Source organism: Grammomys surdaster, unplaced genomic scaffold (genome assembly GCF_004785775.1).
Source record: "Grammomys surdaster isolate TR1022 unplaced genomic scaffold, NIH_TR_1.0 130, whole genome shotgun sequence".
Taxonomy (NCBI): Eukaryota; Metazoa; Chordata; class Mammalia; order Rodentia; family Muridae; genus Grammomys; species Grammomys surdaster.
The window spans coordinates 6,601,217-6,614,497 of NW_021604588.1; positions in this window are offsets into that span (position 1 = coordinate 6,601,217).

Below are 13,281 nucleotides of genomic sequence, written 5' to 3' on the forward strand. Positions count from 1 at the left end.
GTAAATTTTGTACCATTTAAGAAATTATAACTTTAGCTTAATAATGATTATACAAATTTCTACCAATATGTTATGGCTATGCAATAAATCCTAGCTATTCCTCCCTGTTCCAACAGAACCACTACTTTTCCCTAGAAAGACAGCCCAATATTAACCACCTCAGTCCCCAAGCCCAGGGAATAGGGGCGCCAACTCTTCATTAACTTCTTCAAGCTGATTACAGGTGTTGAGATATTAGAAGAGGGGTGGGGGGAAGAGTAAATTGATAAACCTCTGACATCCGTGTCTTCACTGCATTCAGCTGAGACTCCAGGACATCAGAGGTTCGAGCAGGTCTGCTCAGCTTGCTTGATGAGTAGATACACCAAGGCTGTGTATTCTGCAATATACAATTCTCAAAACAAATTTTAGTATCAAGATATTTTTTGTTTGAATTCTGGAATCTAGTCTTCTGGTGGCCTGTCTCTATCATATCTAATCTATATTATTCTGGGAGTTTCTATGAGGGTGTGCTCCCATCATCCTCCCATTCCCACCTCCCTGGTCTCAAATTCCCCAACACTAGAGACTCCAAACTATTGGGTACCAAGGCCCTCTACTTCCACTGATGCCTGACAAGGCCACCCTCAACTACCTATACAGGTGGAGCCATGAGTCCCTCCCTTTGTGTTCTCAGGCTGGAGGTTTTAGAATGGCTACTCCAGCTTGTTTCTTAGGACCATTTGCTTGAAAATGTGTTTTCCAGCCTTTTACTCTAAGGTAGTGTCTGTCTTTGTCACTGAGGTGGGTATCCTGTATGCAGCAAAATGCTGGGTCCTGTTTACATATCCAGTCTGTTAGCCTATGTCTTTTTATTGGGGGAACTGAGTCCATTGGTGTTAAGAGATATTAAGGAACAGTGATTGTTGCTTCCTGTTATTTTTGTTATTAGAGGTAGAATTATCTTTGTGTGGCTATCTTCTTTTGGATTTGTTGGAAGAGGATTACTTTTTTGTTCTGTCTAGGGTATAATTTCCCTCCTTGTATTGGAGCTTTCCCACTAATATCCTTTGTAATGCTGGGTTTGTGGAAAGATATTGTGTAAATTTGGTTTAGTCATGGAATATCTTGGTTTCTCCATCTATGGTAATTGAGAGTTTTGCTGGGTATAGTAGCCTGGGCTGGCATTTATGTTCTCTTAGGGCCTGTATGACATCTGTCCAGGATCTTCTGGCTTTTATAGTGTCTGGTGAGAAGTCTGGTGTAATTCTGATAGGTCTGTCTTTATATGATATTTGGCCTTTTTCCCTTACTGCTTTTAATATTCTTTCTTTGTTTTGTGCATTTGGTGTTTTGATTATTATGTGACGGAAGGAATTTCTTTTCTGGTCTAGTCTATTTGGCATTCTGTAGGCTTCTTGTATGTTTATGGGCTTCTCATTCTTTAGGTTAGGGAAGTTTTCTTCTATAATGTTGTTGAAAATATTTATTGGCCCTTTAAGTAGGGAATCTTCACTCTCATCTATACCTATTATCCTTAGGTTTGGTTTTCTCATTGTGTCCTGGATTTCCCGGATGTTTTGTGTTAAGAACTTTTTGCATTTTTCATTTTCTTTGACAGCAGTGTCAATATTTTCTATGGTATCTTCTGCACCTGAGATTCTCTCTTCTATCTCTTGTATTCTGTTGGTGATACTTGCATCTATGACTCCTGATTTTTTCCCTAGGTTTTCTATCTCCAGGGTAGTTTCCCTTTGTGATTTCTTTATTGTTTCTACTTCCATTTTTATGTCCTGGATGGGTTTGTTCAATTCCTTCACCTGTTTGGTTGTGTTCTCTTGTAATTCTTTAAGGGATTTTTGTGTTTCCTCTTTAAGGGCTTCTACCTGTTTACCCGTGTTCTCCTCAAATTCTTTGAGAGTGTTATTTATGTCCTTCTTAAAGTCCTCTATCATCATCATTAGAAGTGATTTTAAATCTGAATCTTGATTTCCTGGTGATATGGGGAATTCAGGAATTTCTAGTGTGGGAGAACTAGGTTCTAATGATGCCAAGTACCCTGGGTTACTGATGCTTATGTTCTTGCGCTTGCTTTTCACCATCTGGATCACCTTAGCACTACCTGTCCTGTCTCTGACTGGAGCCTGTCTTTCCTATTATCTTGGTTGTTTCAGAACTGTGTGGGGTGGGTGTTACTACTGGGGTTAGAGCTGGGGCCCAAGATCTGCTCAGTGCTCTGGCCCAGATCGGAAGGAACCAGTGCTCTGGACCAAGAGTGAATTCCCGGGTCCTAGTGGGTCCCAGTTACTCCCTGTTTGGGGCGAGTGCTGCTGTCTCCTTACCTAAGATGCTGCCTGGGTTAGAGCTCCTGGGTTTTTCCTCTGGATTTTGTGAGACTGGGTGCAGAGCCTGGGATCTGCTCAGTGCTCGGGGCCCAGACTGAAGGAAAACTCACTTTTTTAAAATGCAGGATTTTATTTATTTATTTAGTGTGAATCATTTTCTGTAAAGAACAAGGTGTCAATAAATAGAATGTTGTCTGAGGCCTGGTTTTCAGAGGATCCACTAGATACATGAGATTTTTCCAATACCATTTCCCCCATCACTGACTGTATAATTGAAATAGATATACTTCTGCATTTGATGTGATCCTCACATTGGTTCCCTGGACGGCAGGCTAAGAATGATCATAGTTGGGAAGGCCGAGTGGACTCCCTTCCCACAGCACAGGAGTAAAACAAAAGCAATATTGCATCCAGGGGAGGGGAGAAATGATAGAAATTTGTGTCACTTAAAGACCCAATGGATACACGGGTCCTGAAGTCTCATCTCACCTGCTGGGTTTGCTATCCAGACCTGACAGTAGGCAAATGGATCCTGGAAGATGTGCACGTACTGTGCAAACTCGTCCATGTAGTAAGCTCTTATGGCAAAGTGGTATTCTGTTATAGGCTATTAGCACAATCTCAGGAACATGGCATGAAGCTATCATCAGAGAGCTATTTCTTCATTGGAGAAAGATAAGAACAGTTTACATTCATTTGAAATGGACAAATACAAATCTTTACAGTCTTACAACTCCTGACACAACATAATTTGAATAAATCCAAACTAGCTAGAAATTCCACAAAGTATCACACTGATCCATTCTGTCAGCACTAATAAGGCCTCCCAAAATAAAATGTGGATGATATATTGATAAGTTAATGAGAAGTATGCTTTAGAAGGTAAGTTAAACTTGTGGACACCCAGAGGACCTCCCTACATCTATATAATTTTAAGATCTGTCTGTCTGGAGTATGTTAAGACATCCCATACATAGGACAGGACAACTTTTGTACCTTCCACAAAGCCTGGTATGCCTTTTCATATAGGAAGCTGCTTCTACTCATTAGTGGTTGACTTAAAGGTTTAAAACTTTGTTTTCACTCAATACAAAACAGAAATGGGGCTTTGTTGAGGTACCATATGATCCAAGACATCCTTCTGTATTGGAAGTGCCAGTGGGGAGAGCTGCAGAGATGACCCATTGGGTAAAGTGCTTGTGTATTGCAGGGACCTATTTTCAGATCCCTGCTACCCACAGAAAAAGCCAGACATGGTGGTGTTTGCCTACAGTTTCAACAGTGGGAGATAGAGGAGAATCCTGAAGGCTTGCTAGGCAGCCAGTCTAGTCAGCCATTGATCTCTAGGTTCAGTAAGAGATGTTGTCTCAAGAAGTAAAGTCATGTTAACCACTTACAGAGATGCTGTCAGTAAGTACTGGTAAACTTGCTTGCTTTTCTGAGTTATAACCCCAAAGCACAATTTTCACCCCACCTCTTTTTATTCTAACCATGCTTTCCTTATCCCTCTGACTCTTTCTTTGAAGCTACCCAACTTCCACCTTGCAATAGTTTGCCACCCTGTTTGCTAACCTCCATTGCTGAATTTTCCAGCTTTTAAATTTTCCTAAAAATCAAAATTAACTTTATGTGTGTAAGTGTTTTGCCTGCATGCATGTCTGTGTACCGTGTGTGTGTGGTGCCTCTGAGGCCAGAGGATGGTGTCAGATCATCTGGGAATGGAATCCCAGATGGTTGTGAGCTTCCATGTAGGCACTGGGAATCAAACCTGGGACTTCTGAAGTCAGTGCTCTTAACTGCTAAACCATCACTCCATCCTTGAGTTTATTGGCTTTCTTGAACTCTAATTCAAAAGATCATGACCTTTTTTTTTTTCTCCTCTTCATTTCCCTCTTCCCAGCAGTATTCCTGTCCTGCTGTTTCTTTTAAACTCTAATAAAACTATCCTTGATCTGAGAGAGAGAGAGAGAGAGAGAGAGAGAGAGAGAGTCAGGATGGGGAGCAATGGAGGGAGACGTCTTACACCAAGCTCTGACCACCATTTGAACATGAGTGAATACATGCAAGCATCACACGTACATGCACATAGCAGTAATGATAAGAAGATTTCTGTGGAAAGTTTGTCAGAGTCTAATGGGTAACATATTGTAGACCCTCTTATTAATTACTACACTATGTTACATTGGGAGTATCTTTCTTGAACCAGCTCATCAGGAACCATCACTGTACAAAGACATGAATCCTAGATTGTAAAATATAGAAATACAATCTTTTTAAAGAAAAATTTAATTGATATTTGGAAGATATCTTCCCAAGGGTGAAAAAAAATTAATTTCTGCCAGTTGGGAAACTCTTTTCCCACCGTAATTGTGGAGATAATATAGTTTCTGGAGTTGTGAGTGGTGTTTATATTGTCTGCTCTTAAGGGCCTCACTGTCTTGGCTGAATCTCCAGCATTAGAAGCCATAGGTTGTTGCTGAGATGTTTTTGTACATGTGTATTTGCCCCCCTCAGAGCTAGCAGCTTCTTCTGGTGTAGAGCTCTTCTGTCAAGCTTGGGAGAATGTGGCTAGAGGTTGGGGGGGGATTGTGAATTTTTATCCAGATTTTTCATCACTGTGCTAAAATACTGGAGAAAGGCAACTTAAGGGAAGAAAGAAAAATTTTGGTGTCTGATTGTCAAGGTTTCTATGTCTGTCTTTTTCCGGACCTGCATAGCAGTGTGCGGAAAGATGTTGTGCATCTAATGGCACTCAAGAAGCAGAGAGACAGACAGGAAGGGGCTATGAACAACATAAACCCTTCCAGGGCACCCCCATACCTCCCCGCCCCCCAGTGACCTACTTCATCTCTGTTCCACTTCCTGTTTCACACACCTCCATCAATGACATCAGAAGATGAGTCCATTGAGGGTCAGAGCCCCAACAGTCGTTTTTTACTATTTTGTTCCACCAGCCTCGGACCAAGTCTTTAACGCTTGGGCTTTTTTGGGTAACACTACATAGGAGTGAGTCTGCTGTACCCTGGCCAGTCGTACTTGAGCCACAAATCTCCTTCAAAATCCATTTCTAACCTTATCTACCTAAATGCACCACACAGTTGCTACTGTCATGAGCTCAACCCGAGACCAGGATCTGGTTACTTTACGTTTCTCAAATCTATTAGTTTCTGCTCTCCTACATAGTGCTAGCATTCAGAGCATTAAAAACAACCTTTGAGAAGCTGGGGCTGCAGAGATTGCTCAGCGTATACTGCATTTGAAGATCTGAATTGTACCCCCAGCACCTATGCCAGGCTATTCACAACTGCCAGTAACTCCAACTCCAAGGGATCCGACACCCTCTTCTGGCCTCTGATGGTATGTGCACTCATATGCACGTACCCCACCTCTCACTCCCAGACACACAAATGCACATATTTAAAAATAAAAATAAATCCTAAAAAAAATCTATTTAGAGCCAACTGTACATCTGTAATTCCAGGTGATCAAAGCAAGATTACTGCCCTTTTGATGCCAGCTAGATTTTCATAGTGAGTTCTAGGCATGGTCTGGGCCAGATAGAAAGAGCCTGATTCAAAAATCAAAACCAGGGCTGACAAGGTGACTCATCAGGTAAAAAGGCACTTGCTGCAGAGCCTGATGACCCGAGTTTGACCCTTGGCACCACCTTTGTGGAGAGAACCTGTTCTGCAGGCTATCCTGTGACCTTCACATGTTGTGGCAGGAGGGTGCGCCTGCTCCAATAAATGTGTAAAAAACCAATTCGAAGCAAACAGCAACAGTGAACAACTCTGACTTTTACTCAGCTCCACGTAAAGCTTTTAAGAAATATTTATACTTGCAAATTCTTTGCAGCCTCTAAAAAATTAAAAATAAAATTGCATTTGTTTATGTACTATGTCATCTTTTATCCAGTTATTAAAAACCACAAGCCTCCCTCAGAAAAAGACTACACTGAAAGCAGAACATATTAAAATGCTGTGTTCAAACCTAAGGTATATCTGACTTCTTACCACCAACATCTGAAGGAAATGGCCTTCAGTCTAGCAGATCTGCTAAGTGGTGGCTATAAGAATAAGCCTGCAGCCCACAGAGCATCTGGCTTGCGTCTCTGTCTATAATGTCACATTCTAAAATTCTGGCCACTACATCCTTGTTGAATAAAAAAAAAAAACCCTTCACATTTAAAAATTAAAATTTCAGTCAGGTGGTGGTGGCACAAGCCTTTAATCTCAGCACTTGAGAGGCAGAGGCAGATGGATTTCTGTGAGTTTGAGGCCAGCCTGGTCTACAGAGAAAGTACGAGGACAGTCAAGGCTATATAGAGAGACTGTCTTGAAGAACAAGCCAAAAAGAAATTTGAGATTTCATCTTTTTTACATTATAGAACATCAGCATGATAATGGTTGATATTTTGCTTGGGCCTTAAGCCATGCATTCATTTTTATTTTGTTTGGTTTTTGAGACAGGCTATCATTGTGTAGCCCTGGCTAGCCTCAAACTCACAAAGATCTGTCTTTGCCTCTTCTTCCTCAGTGCTGGAACTAAAGTAATGTGCTACTATACCCTGAAAACATTTATTCTTGTTTTTAAAGACATGATTGAGTTCATTGAGTATCATGCCTTTTATTTACTTATTTTAAATTTTTTATGATTTATTTTTGTGTATGTGCCTGTGTGTGTATATGTATATTTGCCTAAGGAGGCCAGAGAGGGGAGGTTCCCTGAAGCTGGAGTCTGAGGCAGTTGTAAGCTGCCTGCTGTAGGAGCTGGACTCTAACTGCAAGAATAAGTGCTCTTAACCACTAAGCCCTTTCTCCAGGCTTCAAACATTGATTTTTTAAAACAGATATTCATCTTCAGCCCACATGCTGAGCCCTTCAGGAGTATTGCCTCTTTTTTTAACGATTTCATTGTAGAAACAAATGATTGTTTCCCTTTAACTTCAGAACAAAACTTCCTGGTTTTCTCTCTGCCAAGCCACGGGAACATGTATATTGCTTAACAAGTAAGGTGGTAATTCTCTGCTGGTTTTTCACCAATTTTCTCCTCGTTCTACCCACCCTCAGAGCTGTTTTGGATTTTACATTTCCGAATTAAAAAAAGAATCTAACACATATAATTTCTAAGTTCCTTCTGCCCCTACCTAGTTGGCATTTATGAGTTGTCAGGAACAGTCAGTCAGTCTAGGTGACACTAAGTTTAACTATATGAGTTCCCCCAAATAACTAGAAAGTTAAGCAAGATGTTTATATATATGTTTTATATATATATGTTTTTCTTATATAGAATTCACACTCATATTTTCAACACCCCCCCCCAAAAATTCACTTAAAGGCAAAAGAAGAGACCATTAAAGAACGTGCACAGTTCATTTTTTTTATTAAATTTTTAAAGTAGTTAAACTCAGATCTATTACAGAAATTTTTACAAAATAAATCACCTTCATACTATCATCAGAACATTGATTTTTCCTTACTCGAAGAATTCCTCTGGCTTTTCCACTCTACAGTCCTCTGCCTTGACATCCCTGATCTTCCCACCCAGCTAGAACCTGGGCTCTGGGTGAGGCGCGGCTGCGCGAAGTGCGCCGTCACCGTGGTAACCGCGGAAGCCTGGGCCCTGGGTGAGGTGAGTAGGAGTCCTGGTGCTGAGGTCCAGGGTGGACGGTGGGGGGGTGATAGGGCAGAATAGACGCGCATCATCGTTAAGGGTTGCTGGCGGCAGGGGCTGCTGTGGTGGGCGTCATGGATGAGGATACATTGGAATGTATCCTCAGCTATTGTGTGTCCGGTGGGTTTTGCGCATCCTACCCCGGCTTTGATCATCCCACCGCAGCAAAAGGGCGGAGCAGAAGGTCGAGGGCGATTCTGGTGGAAGGGAGAACTCTCAAGCCCCTCGGGTGAACCGCGGTCCTCTTTCCACGTGACCGGTTAGCACGGAAAAGCTGGCACTCCGTGTGAGGGTTCCCAGGCCTTCGCTCCGCGTTGAATCCTGGGTGCTTAGAGCTGACTTTGCCGAGTGAGGATCGGCCCCTCTGTGAACTGGGACTTAAAAATCTTTAGGAAACACTTACTATCTTTTTTTTTCTTTTTGAATAATTCAACTGGCTAAAAGAGCCTTTGGAGTCGACTCCACTACAACTTCGGGAAGCTTCATCTGTGTCATTCCTCTTTGTTTATAGGATTCGGATATCATCACCATTAAGCCTCCTTCTACCTTGTTACTGAAGTATCACCCCTCTAGGAAAGCCCTTCTGGGACCTTCTACTCCCAGTTTGCTGTCGCTGCCCTTCCTCTGTATAAGCTCAGCCTATAGCCCTTGCTGCGGTTACTGATTAGACTGTGGGTTGGCAACCAGGCCTGTGTAATTTTCTATTTTTGGTAGTTTGCAGCCTCTAAATGTTGCCGTTGTGTAGTCAGGAAGTTTCTAGACCTCCCGCAACCATTTAGTAAGTCAGAGCAGGTTATGTACTCATTTCATTGCTCTCGTTGGGCTGAACTTTTGCAGTACTGGTACAATTAGCCATTGTTTTTTTTTTTTTTTTTTTTTCGAGTCAGGGTTTCTCTGTGTAGCCCTGTGGAACTCACTCTGTAGACCAGGCTGGCCTCGAACTCAGAAATCCTCCTGCCTCTGCCTCCCAAGTGCTGGGATTAAAGGCGTGCGCCACCACCGCCAGGCACAATTGGCCATTGTTTTGTGCCTCTCTAATTTGTCGAACACGTATCTAGGATTGTTGGATCAATTATATTGAAACCATCCAGTTCCCAGCTTATTCCTTATCGTTCAGCACTTTTTGGTAAACATCCTGAGTTTTGTGAACAATTTGGCTTTGCTTCTCTTTCCTTCCATGCCTCCTCCCTTCTTTTATTTTTCCTTCTCTTCTTCCTCTCTGTCCTCTTCTTCCTTCTCCTCTTTCTTTTTGAGACATAATAATAGAGAGGACTAGGTCAATGGCATCCTGCCGTCAGAGGTCCAGTCTCATCTCCCTTCTCTCTGCCTGCAGAGTCTGTGAAACTTGTGCTTCATATTATTATGCATATGGGCAAAGAAAACATAATTTATTTTGTCTTAAGAATAGGACCGGAAAGCTATGGCCTGTGGATCTTTATCTGTTTGCAAATATTTCATTTGCAAAAGTAAATTCTTTGTTGTCTAACCCAGATTAGCCTTGATTTTTGCAATCCTCATGCCTACCCTGTCAAGCTCAAGGATTACAGGTATGGTCCACCAAGCCTGCTGTCTCCTGTCTTAAAAAAAAACGTGTTTCTTAGTTACTTTTCTATTACTATGTTAAGTCACCATGACCAAGGCAATGAATAGAAGAAAGAACTTATTTGGAGCTCACAGTTTTGGAGTCTATGACTACCATGGCAGGGAGCATTGCAGCAGGCAGACGGGTAGGCATGACACAGAACAATAACAACAGGCAGGCAGACGGGGAGGCATGACACAGAACAGTAGCTGAGATCTCTCTCACGTTTTGAGACACAAACATGAAGCAGAGAGAGCTAATTGGGAGTGGCAAGGGTTTTTGAAACCCCAAAGCCCCAGTGACCCACCTCCTCCTATAAGGCCACACTTATTGATTCTTCCCAAACCTCACCAACAAGTATTGGTGATATCTGAGCCTATGGGGGACATTCTCATTCAAACCACCACTGAGTGCAACTGCATCTATTTGCATGCTTAGAAAGTCACTTAAATTTGTTTTGAACTTGACAAAGATATTCCCTGGACTCTTTGTGCCTTTGAATTTGCCTTTTTTAACAAAATACTGCTGAATCATACACACTGTTGTAGTCTTAGTTATTTAATGCTAAGTAACAAATTAGCCAAGCTTGGTATGTTTCAAACCACACATAGATTACCTCATAGTTTCTGTGTATCAGGAATCTGGGTACAGCTTAACTGGATCCTCTACTTAAATATCTCTCAGGAGGCAGCAGGCCAGGCAAGCTTCAAGAGAGGACTGCTTTCAGGTCCATTATATGGTGGTGGGTTTTTTTGTTTTTGTTTTTGTTTGTTTGTTTGTTTGTTTTGGCAGATTTTCAAAGACCTCTCATAGGCTGCTGGGCTGAGATCCTCTTCTCTTGCCAGCTGTTGCCACAGTCTGCCCTCGTTTTCTGGAAAGGTGCCTCTCTCTCCACTGTGTGAGGAGAGCCAGGATGAAAAGATAAGCCACAGTCTACTGAAGTCCAATTATGGAAGTATCACACCACTAGCATACCATTCTTGCTGCTGTGTCCCTTCATTAGAAGCAAGTCACTAAGTGGAGCCTGTGCTGAAGTTGATGGAATTAACAAAGGCAAGCGCATCTGGAGGCAAGGCGGGGTGTTGGGAGCCAGAGCAGAAGCGTTTTGTCACGCAGCGTGGCGCTGTGATTCAGCCCATTCAACTGCCATCTATAGATTGTTTTCCTTTTAAAAATAGTTGTTTCATTTATATGTGTGTATGTAGGCCTGCATAAGTTTATATATACCTAAGGCAGCCAGAAGAATGTTTTGGGTTCTGGGAACTAGTAGTTGTGAGCTGCCGTATGGGTGCTGGGAACCAAACCTGGGGTCTCTGCACTCAGAGTGAACACTCCTGGTTTCTGAGTCACCTCTTCTGTCCCTGAGCATGGATTTCCTTTAAGGATTTTGCTGTTGTGAGTACACAGTGATGTCATAACATTTGGCGTGTATGGGCGGGGACTATGGTGCTCTTCCCAGAGTCATTCCCTGTTTGATATGTATTCCATCAGAGTGAGCACTGGTAGGACTTCCTAAATTGACTGTAATTAATTTTGTCCTTCCTAAAATCCCGTAGAAAGTTTTATGTTAAAGTACTCACCACATGTCACGTTTTAGTATATATATTTTGTTTATCTCATATTTTCTCCTATGGAGTATATGGTTGAGAGCAGAAGATAAAGGTGTTAGTTTTAAGCTAGGTGCAGTAGCTCACACTTGTAATCCCAGCACTAGAGATATAGAGGCAGGAGGATTACTGCAAATTCAAGGCCACTCTGGTCTACACAGAAAGTTTCAGGCCAGCCAGGGCTACCTAGGAAGATTCATTCTCAAAACAAAAACAAAAATATGTGTTTGTAATTTATATAAACATTTAAACAACACACTAATAATCATTTAATAAATAATAATAAATTCTGTTTGAATGGATTGTTTAAAAATTAGTGCCTAATTTTTAAAGTCTTTATAATTTAGCATCAATGATCTAACTATATTTCTTAATTCTTCCCAACACGAATCAGTTTTAAGCAGCTAAATTCTCTTTTGATTCTTCCCTAATGAACCTAGCTCTCTTTGATATCTTGTTTGTCCTTATTGAGTATACTACTTATATTATATATTTAGCATTTTACCATATACTGAGGCCATGGATTTACTCATTCTAGATTTTATTGATTGACTAAAGTAGCTTATTTTATGACTATAATTGTTTTCTAATACATATTTTTATTTCATTTATATTGTCAGCATTTGGACTGAAGAAAAATAAGTAGTCCCATGTGGTGATGCATGCCGCCTTTAATCTCAATATTTGGGAAGCAAAGGCAGGTGGATCTCAATGAGGTCATAGACAGAAGTAGGTGGATCTTGATGAGTTCAAGGCCAGCTAACTTACACAGCAACTCAGGCGGCCAGAACTATATAGTGAGGCCCCATCTCAAAAATAAACAAGTGTTAGGAGCCATCCAGGATAGGCTAAGGCCACCAGGTGGTCCTCCTGGCAGTGGCCCACCATTGCATAGTTGCAATGGGTGAGATCTGTGAAGCAACGTCTCAGAAACTTCATCTGAGGATTGCTTCTTGCTGCTGATATGCCTTTTCTGTCATTATTAAATTAATATAATAATCCCTAGTCATTAGCCTAAGCTGTTGATCAGATTTCCTGCCAATCAACATAAAGATGAACTTTCATGATTTAATGCTGTTTAGATGATTTAATGATTTTATAGAATTCCTAGTTTGATTCAAATAATCTTAGGAAGAAAATTTTAAGAAATGATTTTAGTTCTTTTACTAGAAAGATCCAATACAGTTAGAATCAAGAATAGAATGTTTCCCCTCCTCATAATAGTAAGTAAAGGCTGCATAATAAGAAATACAATGAGCTTTCATAATTGCACTAGAAGAGAAACAGGCTTGGAACAAATTTGTGTTCAAGGAAAACCTTTCAGATCCAAGGATGAAGCTACAGGTGTGCACTGTGATAAGAGAGGCCATGAGGAACTGTTGCTTTGAACTTACAATGAGCATAGAGAATGGAACACTGTTTTGAACTTAATAGCAACACCCATTTGTAACTCCCATTTTGTGTAACGTTTTATCTATGAGGTAATTTTCTAAAGAACTTTTGTCTAAGAAGGTATAAAAAGGCCAGAGGGAAGAAATAAGATGGTATGATATGGTATGAAGTGATGGGTTGGGGACTCTGTCCCATCCATCCATCCATCCATCCATCCATCCATCCATCCATCCAAATATATATATATGCATATGTCTGTTTATATGTGCATATGTAGGTGTGTGTGTGTGTAGGCATGCATGAACACTTGTGGAGTTGAGACAGATGGTCGGGCTCTGCCAGACTGTGGGTGTATGAATATATATGTGTCTGTGAAAATTCGCCTGTGTAAAAGATCTTAATTCTTTTCTTTTCCTTCCTTTCTGGTTCACAAAGAGTTAACCAGCTCAGCCAGTGAAAGGCTTTTGGCTGCCAGGTCAGAAAAGGGAGCATTAACAATAAATCCTTTACCTACCCCCACCCCCATTAAGCAAAATTTTGATAATTCCTCTGAGGCCATTGGCATCTGGCCCAATATAACTAAAAATCTAAGAGGGTAAATATTATTAATACTAAGCAACGTTTACACTCAAAAAACAAAAAACAAAAACGAAAAACAAAAAAAATGAAAAAAACCCCAAAAACCAAAAAAACAAAAGTAAAA